The sequence below is a fragment of the Diospyros lotus genome, chromosome 6, assembly GCF_014633365.1.
Source record: "Diospyros lotus cultivar Yz01 chromosome 6, ASM1463336v1, whole genome shotgun sequence".
NCBI classification, from domain to species: domain Eukaryota; kingdom Viridiplantae; phylum Streptophyta; class Magnoliopsida; order Ericales; family Ebenaceae; genus Diospyros; species Diospyros lotus.
Genome location: NC_068343.1, coordinates 12106349 through 12125735, shown reverse-complemented (window position 1 = coordinate 12125735; position 19387 = coordinate 12106349).

Below are 19387 nucleotides of genomic sequence, written 5' to 3'. Positions count from 1 at the left end.
TGAACAACTTCGATCTTAGTTGGATCCACTGAGATTCCTTCGCCCGATATCACATGACCCAATAATGCAACTTGGAACAGCCAAAATTCGCACTTTGAGAACTTGGCATACAATTGATGTTTCCTAAGAGTTCCTAACACTATCCTCAAGTGCTCTTCATGCTCACTTTCATTTAAGGAATACATTAATATATTGTTTATAAACACAATTACAAACCGATCTAAGCAGGGTCTGAACACCATATTCATAAGATCCATAAATGTTGCTGGAGTGTTCGTCAATCCGAACGACATTACAAAATACTCAAAATGGCCATACCTTGACCGAAATGTTATCTTTGGAATATCACTTGACTTAATTCTCAACTAATAATATCCGGACTCAAATCAATCTTCGAGAACACCTTTGCTCCCTGTAGTTGATCAAACAACTCATCAATTCTCGAGAGCGGATACTTATTCTTTACTGTGGCCTTGTTTAATTGATGGTAGTCAATGCACATCCTCAAACTACCATCATTATTCTTTACAAAATAGTACTGGCGCGCCCCATGGCAACATATTCGGCCTGATGAACCCCTTATCGATCAGTTCCTGCAGCTGACTCTTCAATTCTTTCATCTTTGCCGGAGCCATCCAGTACGATGGGATTGATATTGGTTGTGTTCCTAGCACCAGCTCAATTGAGAACTCAATCTCTCGAGGTGGAGATAGTCCCAGTAATTCTTCCAGAAACACATCCTCATACTCTTGTACCACTCGTACCCTATTGAATTTTGATACCTTTTTCTTTTTCAAATGAGTATAAGTTATGAATCCATGAGCTTATTGGCTTAACAACTTCACCGCCTTCATTCCTGAAATCATTTCTCCAACCTTAAGGTCACCTTGCCCCTGAAACTTGACCCATCCTCCCTTAGGTTTCTTTATGGTCATTATTTTTCTTTGAAAATCTATATTGGCATCGTACTTGGATAAAAAGTCCATTCCTAGAATGACATCAAAATCTTATACCTCCAATAAAATTAACTTAGCCTGAAACCTACTATTACTCAAACTAATTTTGCATCTTTCTACTATTTTTGAGATTTTCATACTTTTACCCATAGGTGTCAAAATCATCATTGGAAATCCCATAGGTTTGGTTACTCTCAAACTCCTAGCCAATGCATGCGACATAAATGAATGTGTTGACCCAGGGTCTATCAATGTGTGCACAGGGGTTTCCAATATAAAGAGAGTACCTTGGATAATTGCTGGATCTGTCCCCACATCTCCCTTTATTAGGTTAAAGACGTGTCCCTGACGAGTCCCATGAACTTCTCCCACTTTTTTAGCTTGCCCACCTACTTGCCCGACCTTCAGCCTTTTCAAACAATTCCTTACAAAGTGTTCAGGCTATTCACACTGGAAGCACACAATCTTCTCGGGCCTTTCTGTAATACCCAAGAAATTGGGATTATTTGAGAATAAGTGTTTTATTAGAAAAATGAAATTTCGGTAAAGATTGGTATCTAAACAGTTCAACAAAATGACCAAATTGACTGTAAGGAGCACTCTAAAGTCGAGATATCTAAGTAAATCAATACGGCATCAACGAGCATATTAGAGCATGATTTGTGACATCGAAAGAAATTAGATCAGAAACGATTTTCAGTACAACTAAAATACAACTATGATTTAGGTTGAAAAATCGAATTGTCGTAGGTGACTTCTGGGAAGTCAACAGAACCCTAAGAGAGATTTGATTTTTTGTAAGGGTCATCTCTGAGGTGGTTTTAGGATGAAACAATAGTCCAGTGAGGACCTTGGGGAAAAATTAGTCTTTGTTGAGTAAATACCGATTATTAATTTTGATAAATCGAGATTTTGGGTGGCTTGAGGGTAATTAATTTAAAGCCTTGGAGGGTCCAAGTGCAATTATCAGTTCTTCAATTACAATTTATAAATCCCTCAAGTGAATTTAGTGAGGAATTGGAAAGTTAAATGTATATATATATATATATACATGCGTATGAGTGGCTGATAGAAAGAAGGTAGTAATGAGATCGAGGGAGAGAAATGATCGGTGGATGTGGCCGATCGTGGCTGGCCTGAAGCTGCAGTGGCTCACGGCCATTGATGGTTGAAAATGGCAACGATGGAGGCGTCGAAGGTAGTCGCAGCGAACGACAACTAAGGTGGCGCGCAGTGGCGCATAGAGGCAACCAGCGGTGGTCGTGATGATCAGCAGTCGGTAGCGGCCATGCACAGCGACGATCAGCCAAGGCAGCAGCGGCTACGCGCAGGGGAGGACGGCCATGGCTGCTTGCGGTGATTGGCAGATGTTGGCGGTGGCCACAGCGATGGCTGACGGAGGTGATAGGTGGCTGCGGATGCCCGCAAGCTGTCGTGAGCAGATCGAACAGAAGCAGGGATGAGGAAGAAGAAGAAGAAGAAAAGAAAGAAGAAAAAAAAAATAGCAAGAAAATATAGAAAAATCCCAAAAAATGTCTAAAACTTCTAGGAATTAATTTAAGGTTTGAAGGGTATGCCTGAGGTCAGCAAATTATCCAGACATGCATTTCGAGATCATGGCATGCATATCGAAGAAGTCTGAGAGGCTAAGTTAAGGTGAGTAAAATTTCTTAGAAAATTAATAAAGTTATTTTATGAATTGTTATAGGGAAATATTGGAGAAAATGATCAAGCCCAAGCAATCAGCCCATCTGCCAGGCTCAAGTCTCATAACTGATGTCATGGATGATGTCATCCTTCATTTGTCCTTTATGTTTGAGAGTGTTTTGTCTTTATATATCATTGTGTTTTATCATCATGACTCAATTTGTCAAAAATCGCATGATGATGTTTTTCTTTATACTTTTGGTTTATCTTTTATCATCATTAGCCCCATTTTGTCAAAAGAGGCAATGATATTGTCTATTTTTAATTATTAGGTTGTCTTTAAGAGTAGTATTTATATGTGTGATCTTGTAATGTTTTGACATGAACATTTTTATGAAGAAAGTGCAAGAGCATTTTTATGCTAATTCTTATGTAAACAATTGATTTGTTTAGCGGCGAATTCACTTGATTCTTATCACTCTTCCTTTTTCTATCTTAGAGTGTGGCGAATCAAAACTAGTATTTTCTTGTTTGTGACGAACTTTCTTATCAAACAAAGGGTGCTAGTATTTCTTTTGTATTTCGAGCACATCAGTTATATTATGCTAGGATTTTTTTTTCACATACATTCACTAATCATACTAAATTCCTCAACATAAGTATAACATTCCCTAAAACAGAACTAAGGAACGACAAACTTATTCATAAGCAGAAGCAGAATCAGAACCTCATGAAATCTAGTAAATCATTATTGTTGTTACCAAAATATAACAATTGAAATTTGTTTAGAGTGAGGGAAACCATCATCTGAAGCTGTATGAGATATTGACGACCAAAGGTATAGCTGTCAGACAAGCTCTCTCAGAGAGAGGGAACCTCGCGGGGAGATCTGGTCTCTTGAAGAGGAGGCACCTTGTAGAAAAGGCTAATGCCTCTTGGAGAAAAGATACACTACAGAGAGAGATGGCTAGCTCAGTTCTCGGTTCTGATGAGGGCTCTCAGATAAGGTCTAATACACCTCTTAGAGAGGGATAGATCGGCTTTCGAAAAGAGTAAGGACCTCTTTTGAGAAGGAGCTTCAAAAGGCCTCGGAGGGAACACAGTTATCTTGGCCTAGACTTCCGGAAGAGCTACTACACAAGATAAGAGTTAGATGGCTTGTAGGAAGAATCTCCCGCAAAGGCCCTCTGACGATCAAGTCAATAATTAGGGAGTGAAAAAGTCGCAGAAAGAAACATAAGGACTTCAGAAAAAGAAATTTGAGAGAATAGAACTAGGTTACCAGATGTTCCAATCCTGTGAATTGTGATATGTCTTGCCTTTTATAGTCTAAGTCTTGATGATCGATGGAGACACGTGGGCCTTTCAAAGACACTCTTGGAGACCATGCTGTTGGCCTCTCCATGATAATCTCGGAGAGTTATCTCTCCGAAAGGAGGCAATCTCTCGAATATGTCTCTCCGATAGAGTTCATACATATCATTCATGTCATTATAATAGCTGATAATGAAAATAACAAGGCTAACTGAATAGTTGGTCCTAGTCTTGGCTTAGGACCTGTCACAACCTCTACCACGTTCATGCTTCAATCACCCCTTTGCCTTTCTAACTGCTCATCTCACCTGAAACATGGAATATTTTAGGGACAGATGTCCAACATTAGAAGATGAATTTTCTAAAAGAGAGTTAAAATAACATGAATGAATGATGCATGGACTTGTATAAACAGATACCCTAGTGTAACTTGTAACACCCAGAAAGTTCGGGTTGCTTCGAGAATGGTAAATTTGAGAAAAATATGAGTTTCGTGGAAGATTGGCATCTAAAAAGCCTAAAAAATTGACCAAATTGACTGCAGGGTATACTCTTGTGCTTAGATACCTACAAAAAAGGGTACAGAGTCTACGAACATATCTAGGAATGATTTTTAACATCGAAAGAAATTGGATCAGAGACAGTTTTTGGTACAGCTTTGGTTCAGGCTGAAAAACTAAATTATCATAAGGAATTTTCAAGAAGTCAACGTAACCTTTATAGGAGTCAAATCGTGCATAAGGAACAAACCTTAAGTAGTTTCAGGACAAAACGAAAGGGTTTTACGGTCAAAATGTACGTTCGGGCTTAAGTGTAATTTTTTGAAATTGCTTGAGAGATGTCAAAAATATGTTTTTCTGAATTTTTAGGGGTCAAATGAAAATTTTAGAACTTATGGGTCATTATAGAATTTTTGAAAACTCAAGGGGTTGCTCAGAAAAGTGCCAAATGTAATTTCAAAAGTTGAGGGGGGTTGTGTAATTTTTCAAACTTGGGCATAGCCATGGCCGACCAAGCTGCCATTCCCACCTACCATTGTCGATTTCGGAAATGAAAGACTCAAGGGAGTGGGTTGAGGGGCCTCATGGCTGGGCCTAGGCCACCATGGCTAGTCCTTGGTCGAGAATCGGCCACATCGACGGCCGATTGAGTAAAGATTTTCGGTCATTTCTTAGCCAAAAAAAATGAGGATATTGGAGGCCAGATTTTGGGGCTTAAACAAGGGAAATAGGTCAACCTAGGGCATACAAAGGCTTTATAGACCTTAGATTGCATAAAGTTAGTCGTTTGGAGGCTCGATTTCAACTATAAATATATGAGGGTTTGGCCGAGGGTTTTCAAACAATTGGGGCTTCAAATTGCTCATGTTTTTTGGAAAAGTTGAGTGAAATGGGTAAGGGGATTTTTCTCTTGAGATGGTGAGGATCATTTCTTGAAAATTTGGAAAGGTTTTCGTGTAGTTTTGGTGAGGTTTCGAAGCTTGGCTGGAAGTCCTAGGCAGTAGTTTTGGTCGAGACTTTGATCGATTGGTTGGACCTCTTCCAATGTTCATTTCAAGCCAAGTTAGGTACCATTGTGATTGATTAAGGGTGTAGAACAAGGCTAGAGCAAAAACCAGTATTGTTGGTGTACCAGAGCCAGAAAAGACGACCGACGTGTGAGGTGCACAAGCCAGTCTTCACATGCAAACTACTCGCAGGGCGCATGGCCAACAGGTAATTTTTGATTTTTTTTTCCAAAATTTTGATAAAATTATTTTATGATATTTGGTGCAAAAATATTTGAAAAAATGTTTGAGTAGGTATTTAATTTAAATTTTTTCTAAGAGAAAAATAGAAAGAAAATAAAGAAAAAGTGAAGAAATTATATACATAAAAAAATAGGCCTTGATGTTTATTTGAATAAATATGATGGATATGGTGCTTTGTGGCTTGAGAATTGGGCATTTGTGTGACTTTTGAGGTTTAGTACCAAAATCGAAGCAGTGCACATTTTTCGAGAAAATCTGTATTTTGTTTGTAGTGAGTGGTTTTACCCTAAAGGCTTATACGTGATGAGATTTTCTTTACTATGCATGCTATTCCTGAGAATTGCTAAGTATTATGTAATTTATGAGCATGTTATCATATCTGTACATATATTATTGAATCGATAGACGTAATTTCTTCACATGGCATGATATTGTTGGCATATTGATATGTGTGCATAGGATAGGATGTCGCCTTAATAGTGTAGCTATAATTCCCTAAGGGTATTACCGAAACAATGTATAGGAGTAATCCATTACCTGTGTGCAAGACGAGACTACTGCCTAGGGTTTCGTGTCGGGCTGTTTGCCGGGGAAGTTACACTAGAGTATCTGTTTATGTAAGTCCATGCATCATACATTTATGTTATTTTAACCCTTTCTTAGAAGATTCATCTTCTAATGTTGGACATCTGTCCTTGAAATATTCTATGTTCCAGGTGAGACGAGCTGCCAGAAAGGCAAGGGAATGATCGAGGCGTGAGCATGATAGAAGTTGTGATGGGTCCTAGCCAAGGCTAGGACAAGTTATCCAGTTAGATTGGCTTGCTTCATTTTCTGTTATTGTAATGTTATGATGAGCAAACAATATGTATGAACTCGTTTATGTTATGATATTTCAAGAGGTTTCTTAAGGTTTTGATTCTCACTTATGCTTATGTTTAAGTACACCATTCCCCAGTTATGTTTGGGAATGTTAATCTTATTCAGGTATGTTGAGGATTTTAATAGAATTCGTGTATGTAAAAAAAAAAAAAAAAAATCCTAGAAAATTTTAACGCCCTGGAAAGGCGAGGTGTTACATAACTTTCTTGGCAAACCAGCTCGGCATGGAATCTTAGGCAGTCATCCCAGATTGCACACAAGGCAACGAGATACTCCTATACGTTGTTTCGGCAACATCCTCGGGGAATTACAGCTACACTATCACGACTATCGATGCAACAATACATGCACAAATATGATAAAATGCTCATAAATTATATATGACTTAGCAACATTCATGAATGTTATGCATAATATAGGCAATCACATTACATATAAGTTTTTGGGTAAAACCACTCAACTTAACCGATTGATTTGACCTATCCTCAAAATACGCGTTGATCTCGATTGTCACACTCTTGCTTAAACTCGACGCCTTAATGGTCCCTGACCATCACATTTTATTCAAGAATTTCAATATCCCATTTTCTCAAAATTTTCACAATTTTTCTCTCTAATATTTCAAAATAAATATCTCCTTAAATATTTTCCCAAATATTTTTCCACAGATATTTCTAAAATAATTTTAGGAAAATTTCTAAAAAAATTCAAAATTAAATACCTTGCCACGTGTCGCCCATGGATTGAGAGTGAAAGGCTAGTGCGTGTTTCTCACATACCAATCATCTTCAAGCTTTTTCTAGTGGCTTGCGATGCTCTGATAACCTATTTTTTGCACCACTTTGAAGCTTACTTCAAGTCAGTCTTGATGGTACTATCCTTGGCTTGAAAACAACACTAGAGATTCCCAAATTTGGCCAATTTCAGACCAACTTCGGTGACTCACTCGAAAGCTCCGACCAAGCTCGAAACCCACTCAAATGACCTCAAAAGCCTCTCAAATTTTCTAGAAAAACACTAAAAAATGGAAGGATCAAAAGTCCCTTAACCTTATTCCTCAATTCATAGTCAAGCTCTAAAACTATGAATTTCGAGCTTGAGTTATGAAGAAACTCTCGGCTATTCGACCCCTATTTATACCCGAAATCAAGCCAAGACAAGCAATGCTTTGTCAAATCAGAGCCTTTAATGCCCTGATACGACCTTATCTCACTTCAAATCATCGTGATTAGCCTCGAATACGTTTACTCGATTTTTCGGCAACCCTCAGGCATACCCACCATGCTTCCGTCAAATCACGGTCATACCCAGCCATTTCTCGACCCCTACTCACTCCAATCGATTCACCATGCTCTGGGGCCCACTTCTGGCCCCTGAAACGAGCCTCCCAATGATAACAGGAGGCTGGCTGACAGTGGCAATGGTGACCGATGGTGGCCATGGTTGTCTTTAAAAAAAATACGCTTTAACCCCCCTTCAATTCTTTGAATTTCGTTTGGTTCTTTCCATGCACCCCCTTGCGTTTCTCAAATATCCATTATAACCCATAAAATTTCTTCTTTCACATTTTATCCCCCAAGTTTCGTTTTGCCAATTTCAGTCAAGATTTAAAAAAATTACATTTAGGCATGAATCTATGTAAAATCACATTTTGACCGCGAATCCTTTTGTTTCATCCCGAGAGCACTTCAAAGTCTTCTCAGGCTTTCATTGACTTTTCGAAGGTCCCTCACGATAATTCAGTTTCTCAGCCTAAACCATAGTTGTACCAAAAAATGTCTCTGATCTGATTTCTTTCAACGCTAAAAGTCATGTCTCGAAATGCTCGTTAGAGACATTCCTATTTCCTTAGACATATATGCTCCAAGGAATTCCTTACAGTTAATTCAATCACTCTCAACTGAGAGAATTTACACTAATACCCTTAATCTTCTAATAATTCTACTTACAACCCAAGATAATTTACGCTTGAGTCCCTTTATAAAATTTTGGGTATTACAATTATGATGATTGCAAGACCCACCTGATTTATCTGCTAGTTGATATCCTTTGATTAAACCCTACGATACACCATTTGAATTGTCGTGATTATTTCCACTGACCACATCCAAAATTCCACTACCCAAATGCATGTTACCCTAGTTCATCATGCCCATAATTTCACCCACTTTGCCCAAATTTTTCATTAAGTGAAGAGGCATTGGGCACTTCATCCTTAATTTGCACATCTATCATTTGCCAAACCGAGTACTAGAGATGAGCAACGACCCAACACTCCCAAGAGTTGGGTAACAAAATAAGAGTAACTATAATACCCAAAAATTTGAAAATGGATAAAAAATAATTTATCTTGGGGTGAAAATAAAATTTTCAGAAGATTAGGGCTATAATGAAATTTTTGGTACAGTTAGGAGTGACCAAATTGATTACAGGGAATGCCCTGAAATCGAAATGCCTAAGAAAAATGATATGGTATTAACGAGAATTTTGAGACATGATTTATGGCATTAGAAGAAATTAGATCAGAAATAATTTTCAAAATAGCTAAAATACAACTATGATTTAGGCTGAAAAATCGAATTCTCATAAGAGACTTTCAAGAAGTCAATGGAACCCCAAGCAAGTTCATATTTAGTATGTAGAACAACCCTTCAATGGTTTCGGGAAGAAACAAAAAGGTTTACGGTCAAAACGTAGATTCGGGCGGGCCTAAGTGTAATTTCTTAATTTTACTTGAGGGAGGTCGAAATGGCACATTTTCAGAATCTTCAGAGATGCAATGAAAATTATAGAATTTGTAGGCCGTAATGGCACTATTTGGAAGCTCAGGGGCTTCAAGGAAAGGATCAAAAGTGAAAAATAGAAAGAAACTAAGGTAAAAGTGCAATTTTGCAAAAATTGCACAAAGGGAAATTTGCCATGGTCGACCAAGCTTCCACCACCACCTCCCATCACCAAATTCGATGGTGAAAGACTCGAGGAAAATGGCCTAGGATGCTCTTGGGTTGAGCATAGGCCGACATTGGCCACGAGAGTGACCAACCATGAGGGAGGTTGGATTGACCAACCATGAGCATTTGAAGGCTCGAAATTGCATAGAGGTTTTTGGATATGGCCAAGAGAAGGCAAAAATTAAACTCTCAGATTCAAGAGTTTAAGGAAAAATTAAAGGAATCGAATAAGGGAATTTTGTTCCCCATGTCTAGATGATTATTTCTGGAAAATTTGGGCAATTTTCGTTGAGAGACGGGGGAGATATGGAGCTTCGACGAAAAATTGAGTTTTGCCAGAAAAATGATTTGAGCAGTTAAAAATTGGCTCCGATCGAGAAGTTTGAATCTATAATCTTGTAGAGAATAAAGAGAGGAAGGCGTAGGTTCAAACGGGAGGCAAAATAAAGCTCGGACGAAAGAGAAAACTCAAAAAAAGAGAGGTTGTTCGTGATCGCCGGTGTAATACCCAAGAACTTTGGGTTGTTATTTAAAGGAAAAATGAAAATTCGGGGAAAACTAGGTATCTGAAAAGCCCAAAAAATTTACCGAATCAGTCGAAGGGAGAACCCTGAAGCTTAAATGTCTAAGGAAAAAGGAACGCCTTTAACGAGCATATTAAGACAGGATTTTTAAGACCAAAATAATTTTCGGTACAGCAAAAATGCAGTTGCCATTTAGGCTGTAAAAATCGAATCTTTAAAGAAAACTTTCAAGAAGTCAACGGAAGCTTAAAGGGGTTTCGATTTTTCATAAAGAACAACCCTTTAGTGGTTTCAGGAAGAAACGATTAGGGTTAGGGTCAAAACGAAGAAATAGGCCTAAGTGTAATTTTCTGAAATTGCCCGAGGAGGGTCAAAATGTCATTTTTTCAAAAATTTTCAAAAGGGAAATTGAAAGATTTGAACTTGAGAGTCTCAAATGCAATATTAGAAAGTTCAGGGGTTAAGTAAAAAGGGCCAAAAAGGTAAAGGCCAAAAGTTGAAGGGCCAAAATGAAAAAACTCAAAGATGGCAACAATGGGAAACCGACCAGGCCACGAGGGGCACCGAAATCTTCTGGGGTTGCATGGGCAATGGTCAGGGAGGGCCAAGGGGTGATGATGAGCTGACAATGGCCATCGGAGTGGCCGAAATTTCTAGAAAATCAGCCAAGAAAGCTGGCCAAAAATGGTGAAACCTGCAACTCGCTTTTGCAGGCGAATATCGATGCTTTTAGGTCGATCTAGGGGTGGTGAAGACGCTTAAGGTAATGGGCAAGGCCGCCAAGGACATTTGGAGCTTCAACATCGCCTATAAATAAAGTTCTTTGATGATCAAAAATTTCAAAAATGGGAGGCTCAAATCGAAGGTGTTTTTGAACAAATTAGCCAACCAAAATAAGGGGCTTTTGTTGCCCATAAGGTAAGGATTGTTTCTGTGAATTTTGAAGCATTTTGGTTAAGAAATTGAGGGGTTTTGAGGCTCGCCGGAGGTGGGTGGCGGACCGCCTAGCCGAGAGTTTGGCCAGCCCGTTAAGGGCCTTACGGCGGTCCTTTCGGGCTAAAACCTATGTCATCGTGATTGACTTGGCATAGGCTTCCTGGTGGTGCAAAAATTCCATTTTTCCGGTAAGGCCATGGTAGGAGAAAACGTCCGGCGCGTAGGCCCCACACTCTAGTCTCACACGCCCTACCACACGCCAGGCGTGTGCGGGCTTGGAAATTTTTGTAATTTTTTTAAAAATCTTGGAAAATTATTTTATGATTTTTCATGAAAAAAGATTTGCAAAATAAGTTACGTAGGTATTTATTTTGGAATATTAGTAAGGAAAAATTGAAGAAAATTAGAGAAAAAGACAAGAAAATAGAGGGAAAATAGTGTTTATTGATTATTTGAATAAATATCTTGCCTAGGGTGTTTTTGGACTTGAAGCGAAACATTTGGTGCGAATTTCAAAGTTAGCACGCAAATCGAGGCAATTTGCGCATTTTTCGAGGTATCCCAATAATTGTGAAAGGTGAGGGGTTTTACCCCCATAATCCATATTCAATATGATTACCTTTCTATGCATGATAATTACATATGTTATGATCAATTTCGTCATATTTGTTCATATATTATTGCATGAAAAGTTGTAATACTCACACGGCATGATATTATCATCATATTGAAACTCATGCATGGGGTTGGGATGTCGCCCTAAGAGTGTAGCCGTAATTCTCCGATGGCAACTGATGGAACAACGTTAGGATTATCCTGCAGAGGTTCGGGATTTTGCCTAGGGTTTCGTGCCGAGCTAGTAGGCCAGGGAACACTAAAGGTATCTGCTTATAAATGTCAATGCATCACTCATTCATTCATACTTGTCTAACCCTTACTTAGAAGATTTCATCTTTTAATATTGGACTATGTCCCTGGAATATTCCATATTCCAAGCTAGGCAAGCGACCGGAAAGGCAAGGAGGTAATCGAGATCTGATTGCTACAGAAATTTTGTGGGTCCCATGTAGGGCTAAACCATATGTTTCATTCAACTATATTATTTAGATTTTAAATAAATGTGTTAGGTAAATGATGTTGATGAACCCAGGTTATGTTTTTGAGGTTTCATGCAGGTTCTAATCTTGCTTCCGCTTATGTTTAAATTGTATCATTCATTTACTATGTTTGGGAGTGTTAAAAGTTATGTAGAGGATTTATTGCCAGTTTATGTTTAAGAAAAAAATCCTAGCATATATTAATGCCCTGGAAAGCGGGCTGTTACAACCGGAGTGCTGAAGGAAGAAGACGACCGGCCCGTGCAATGCACGCGCCAGCCAGCCCCCGCGAATTGGGGCGCTTGAAGCTTCTTGCTGCAATGCATGAGGGTATGTCCGGGCCTAGAAAAATGTGAAAAAAATCTTAAATTCCTAGAAAAATGTGATCTAGAAGGTTGAACAAAAAGTTTTGGTTTTGGCCTTTCCAGTTTCTCGATTTTCGTAATGACCAGCCTCGTTTTGCATGCAAATGAAGCTTTAGGGTAAGTTTTGGAATTTTTTTTGAAGATCTTAGAATATTATGAATTATTGTGGAAAAAGATTCGAGAAATTAGTTAAGAAAGTATTTATTTACAATTTTAAAGAGGAAAATAGGAGAAAAATGAAGAAAAATATGAAGAAATTGAAGTATTTGTTAGTTCTATATAATGACAGGTATATCCCAAGAAGGGGTGAATTGGGATTTGGGTAATTTTATTTTTTTTCGATAACTTAAAAACTGTGGCTTGCAGGATACTATGTTTCAAAATTTGAGAAAGTATGTTTCGAAATCAAACTTACTGGCAGGTATGTTTCGAAACCTACTAACGTATGTTTTGAAATAGTACTCACTGATTTGCAAATAATAAAACTCTTTTAGATTTTCAAAAATAATTCTTTTAAGAACATGAACAAGAATAACAATTAGGAACGAGAAATCAAGTACACACAAGATTTATAATGATTCGGCACTTGTCTACTCCACTACTTTCAAACTTACTCACATAAAGGATTTACAAACTACAATCACTTTTACTAGCGATCAATGACACCAAGGGTTTTACCACGGTTCACCCTAAAACCTTATACATTGAGTTTTTACGAGTTCAATTCAAACCTTACAACAAGATAAATAATACTTATCTTTTACAACCCAACAATTTTGAATATCATTAAAACACCTTACCAAATAGTTATAGCAAACCTATTGGTATGGCATGAGGAAAGCTTGAAGAAATGAGAACTTCGGATTTGGCTTACTTCTCCTGTTAGTACCACAATGCACACCAAGGAATGATTGAAAGGAACTTCTTTGAGAGTTCGTTAGAAGAGTTTTGATCACTTGTGCTTGTGGAAAAAATCTCTTGTAAATGTGTAAAAATTGTGTATGCTTGGGAGAGTCATTCTTGTCTTCAAAGAGCTGATATATATATTAAATGGATAGACTTTTGGCTAATTATAACTGTTAGAGACAAGATAAGAAAGTAAGTTTCGAAATATACTTATCAGGTTTCGAAACAACACATTTTTACACAGAGGTTTCAAAACACACATAACATGTTTTGAAACATATAGTCTTTACAGCTGGATATGCACCAAGAGACAAAATGAGTGGAAGACTTCTCTTTAAAAAATAAAATGATTTGGTTTTATTCTCCACTTAAAACATATCTAAAATTTGAACATCAGGGTATGGGTATAATTTCAAAAATAGACTTTTAAAATAGCTTTTCAAATAAAGTGCAAAGTCATGACAGATTTTTGAAATTCTTTTGACAGAGTTAGATATTTCGAAATATGAAAAGTAGGTTTCGAAACATACTTCAGAAACATGTTTCAAAACATGTTGAACAAGGATATACTGCTGACAGAAGTTTCGAAATATACTAAATATGTTTCGAAACATAAGCTTAGATTTCAAAAAGATTTTGAAATACATCATATAGATTAGGCAAGACTTGAACCCTTTTCAATATACATCTTGAGACAAGTTTAGAAATATGGCAGATTAATGTTTCGGAACATGGAAACTATGTTTCGAAACATGATGCATAAAATTGAATTTATTCAAACATATTAAAGAACATTTCAAATATGAACTGAAACATTACAGATCTATGTTTCGAAACATTGAAACATAGTTTCGAAACATGATATGATAAAAATTGATTTTTTAAAACACTTTACCTTTAGCGCCAAAAAAACTAATCATGCATGTTTCGAAATATGAAAAACTTATTTCGAAATATGAGATTTTCATATGGTTTTTCATCAAATACATTTTCTCATATACAAAAAAATATGATACAACAGTATTGATATATTCTATGAATAAAAATGATTTATAAGATTTTTGTGCTCGAGGTTAAGTGATTTGTGCAATTTTTAGGGTTGGCACAAAAATCAAGGTCGGGCACACAAATCGAGGCGATACGCGTTTTTGAGGTATTCCGAACTTTGTGCTAAATGTGAGTGATTTTGTCTCAAAAATCTATATATGATATGATTGCTTATATTATGCATGATATTTATGAAAGTTATGATCATTTTGTCATATCTGCACATATACTATTGAATGGAAAGTCGTGATTTTCACATGACATGATGTTATTAGCATATTGATACTTGTGCATAGGATTGGGATGTCGCCCTAATAGTGTAGCCGTAATTCCCCAAGAGCAATTGATGGAATAACGTTAGGATTATCCTAAAAACAAGTCGGGATTCTGCCTAGGATTCTATGCTGGGCCGATGGTCCAGGAAAGTTACACTAGGACATATAATTGTTCATATTATTGTATCATGTATTCATATATCATGTTTTTAAATCCTCATCAAAAGATTTATCTTCTAATTAAGTTATGCCCCTGGAATATTCAAACATTTCAGTTAGGATTTGCAGTTATGGCAATGGGATGATTGAGATGTAACGACACGAGTTGTTTCGATATTTGCTTCTTCATGAGGATTCAGGATATATTTTTAGTCATGCTTAGAAGTTTATATTATATTGATGATCATGTATAATTGTTACGCTTTAATATATTTTTGAGACATCATTAAATTGTATCTAAGGCGCTTAGTTGTTATTTCGAGAAATGAATCTCCATATATTTAAGTATTTGATAATATGATGATATAGATTCTTGTGTTATGATTAAAACGAATTCGGTTATGTATCATATCAGGTTTCGATTTAGCTTTCGCATTTATGTTGATTATTTGTCTTAACTTATTAATTCTTATTTTGATGTGCTGAGAAGGTAGAACAAAATTGTCAGAAAATAATTTATATTGAGTTTATGTTAAAAAAAAAATATCCCCAAAATTTCATGAGTTATTTAACGCTCGAAAAAAACGGGACGTTACAATAACTCTCGTTAACGAGCAGATTCTTAAAGGCCCTGTTTTCTCTTTGCCTCCTTTGAAATCGGAAAAAATGGAGCAACCTCTACCTTTTCTAGTCTCGGTTTCTGCTCATGGTTCCCAATCGGAGCTGTCGATGGCAATAATGGTTGCGCTTGTGGATGGTTCATTGTCGGAGTCGTCGAAGGCGGTCATGGATAAGCATGGGGTTGGTCTTTCCCCAGTGTTGTCAACGGCATTCTTAGCAGCACCATCAACGTCCTCAAAAGTTCCAACCTCGGTGATTGGGAGCTATGTCGAAGCTTGCATGCGTGTTGGGTGTCGGCCGACTTCACCTTCAACTTCAATGCCTTCGCCGGTGCGCCAACCTATTTCTTCCATTATCATTAATTTGAACGAGGGCCCCACCAAAAGTATTCCCACTAAGCCCCTTATGTCTTTTCTAATTCTAATGTGGTGAGTCCCACCAGGCATGGGTCTTCCAACGTCTCTTGTCCCCCTTTGAAGCCATAGAAGAATGTAAGGGGTCCCATTGACCAGCCCAGTACATTTTCTAGTTCATTTAAAGCATCCCATGACCAAGGTAAATCAATTTTGGGCTCTGAAACACAAGGAAGGTTAATGCGTACCTCTACGTAAAATGCATAATATTATTAAGAAAGTGAGTGTAAAGGGGACAATATATGTATATTAAAATATACTTATATAGTGAATTTAAAAAATTCTTAATAAAAAGTGAAGGTAGTGGATGTAAATAAGTTATGAACCACTATAAAATTTGATGTCATCTCTTATTTTATTTTGTTTTATTTTTTTTTAATTTTTGTCATATTTGAATTGATAAAAATTTTAAAATTTTAATTCATACCCCCCTTAAACTTCACTTGGCTAAAAATAAATTATTGAAATTGAATTTGCAAGTTATTTTCTTTATTGTGAAATCATTTTTTTTACTTTTTCTCATGCAAATACCAAAAACATTTTTTTTTTTATAAACTTGAAACAAGCAATGCCTTAGTGGAACCCACAATTTTCAAATACAAATGGAAAAATGTTTGGGATTGAGATTTAGTAAATTTTAATATTTAATAGCAGCATTTAACATTTAACATTAATTTACACCAGCCGCATCATTGGACTTTTGAAATTCAATGGATTTAATAATTATTTTAAAATGGTAAAATAATTTTATATTTAATATGGGTAAGGGTTATTTAATATTGCATCCTTAGTTTTTAATTTTAATTTTCCTATGGAAAAGGCTTATTTAATATTGTTTTGGGTTATTTGGTATTATCTTTATTGAATGTTTTCATTTAAAAAATAAAGTGTCGTTTGACAGTTTTGATTTATTAATTTAGTTATATATAAATATAATTAATTTTATTTTTTTTCTTTTGCCCTTCCCTCTTCGTTGAACTAGCAAAAAAAAAGTTATTTAACACTGTTTAGTGTTATTATTTTTTTCATTGAGTTGATTTTATTTAAGAAATAGCATGCAATTTGATAGTTTGATTAATTAATTTATCTTTGTTTTTCCTTGTTCCCTCCCTCCCTTCCCATTGAACAAGAGAGTACGTATTTAGTGGAAGAAATAAAAATTAAATAATTTATTAAAAACATAAAACATAATAGTCAAATGAAGGTGGGTTTGTACCTAATCGTTCATATCCGGTGCATTAACGATGTGGCTCAACTTCTTTTGTGTTGCCAACATTTCTATCCATACCTAAGGGGGAATTATAGCAGCATAGGACAAGTCATTGGATGGGGACCAAATAATGATAAGTTTATTATTATTTTTTTTTTTTGAATTCTGATTAAATTATGAATACATTTCTATCGAATTCTGATTAAATTATGAATAATTTATTTTTTTGAAAAATTAAATATTAAGATTATTGTTTGCAAAATAAAAAATAATAATAAGTTTTTCATCCATTTTTGTTAAGCCCAATCGCTCTCAATTCTAAGAGTGTTCACGGTGCGGTTTGGACGATTTAGGGTATTTTCACTACGTCAAACCACACATATGGTTTGGTATTAAACCAAACCGCACGATTTGGTTTAGTCCGCGAAAATCGCACCAGACCGCATCGCAAATTGCGGTACGATTTCCACGATTTGATGCAATATTGATCAAAGTATAGCAACAACCACATATATAAACCAAACCCATACCTAAAACTCAAAACCCAATAATAAAGGAGAGAACTTACAGTGGTAGTGAACAAGAACGAGCACGAGAAAGAGACAGGGGCATTGGGCAGCCTGCACAATAGCAACCGCCGGTCACCGAGCGAGATGCAATGAGTCAGCGACCATCAGCTACATCGTTGTGGATGGCGACAGTGGGGGGCGGAGGAGCTCGTGGCGATGAGAGGCAGTGGCAGTGATCGAAGAGAAGCCATGGGAGCAGAGAGTGAGAAAGAGAGAAATGAGAAATGGGGGTCACTTGTGCAAGGCGGAGAGAGTGCGAGAGAGAATGGTGGGATGTAAAGGTGGTGGGAGCAGAGAAAGAAAAATGGGGGCGTCATTTTCAGAGAGAGAGAGAGGGAGAGAGAGAGAAAATGGTGGGGTTGGGTGAGTCTCTTAATTCAAAATTTGGCATTGGCATTGACATCAACATTTAATTAATGCAAAGGACATGTTTAATGGCATTGGCACCTGTGCATGTAGCTTTAATTAATGCAAAGGAGATATTTTAATGGTGGTAGCCGCGCATAATACCTTTAATTAATGCAAAGTATGATTTTTTATTAATTTAATAATAATTTATATAATTATAATTTTATAATTTCTAAAGAGTCGGGCAGTTCGGTTTCAAACCGAACCGCCAAAGGCCCAAACCGTGTAAACCGCGGTTTGGGTATATTGCAAACCATTTCCGACTGCTTTGATGAAAAAATCGACCGGTTCGGTGCGATCCGGTTCGGTCTGAGCGGTTTCTGCAGTGTGTCGATTTTTTTGCACACCCCTACTCAATTCTAAGAAAGCGAGAAAGAGAACAAGATTTTGAATACCCTCAACTTTTCCAGTAATACCCTCAACTTTTCCAGTAATACCCTCTCTCTTGTATCTGTTTTCATTTTAACCTTCTCTCGCGCATTACGTTTTATTAATATTACCCTATAATAATGGTTAAATTATAATAAGTGTATATTTTTTTAAATAATACACACTTATTATATTTTATTTTTAACTAGTGGTGAACTCGTGTCATATACGAGATAATTTAATTTTAAAATAAAAAAAAATAAACTTGTTATTTTAAATAATTTTAATAGAATTGATAATTATATATATTTTTTAATTTTTAATTATTTATTAAAATTTAAGTTTAATTAATTATTTGCTATTCAATATGTTAATGGAAAACACTTTTAATTCAATATACTGTCATTTAATATACTAAAGAATAATTAATATATTAAGTAGGTCACTTGATAAAATACTTATAAATTTTTTTATTTATTATATTATATTTATTTATAAATAAATATTATAAAATCTATAATATATTCACTCAAAAACATTCGTTATTTTTTATTTATTATATTATAATTATAAATATAAATTAAAATTCTTAAATATGAGTAAGAATAAGTTTTTTCAATAATAACAAAATTTTAAAAATAAGAATTTTGATTTCTTCCATAGTCTTAAAAATGTGATACCTTAAATATTAATTAGTATCGAAAAACCCTAACATTTGACAATCTTAAATGATTTTTTATGAATTTGTTAAGATATCACATTTTCAAGACTATAATATAATTATTAAAGTAATTAATAATTAATTAATCACTGCCTTTGATTTAATGCAAGTTTTTGAGAAAAAATTCACCATTAATTGACGCTTGGCAAAATACTTTGTTTGACTATCATATTTTAATATTATACAAATATATATAGAATAAAGTTATAAAGATAATATTTTAAATAAATGAACAATTTTCTATGACTTAATTAATAGTTTAAGTAT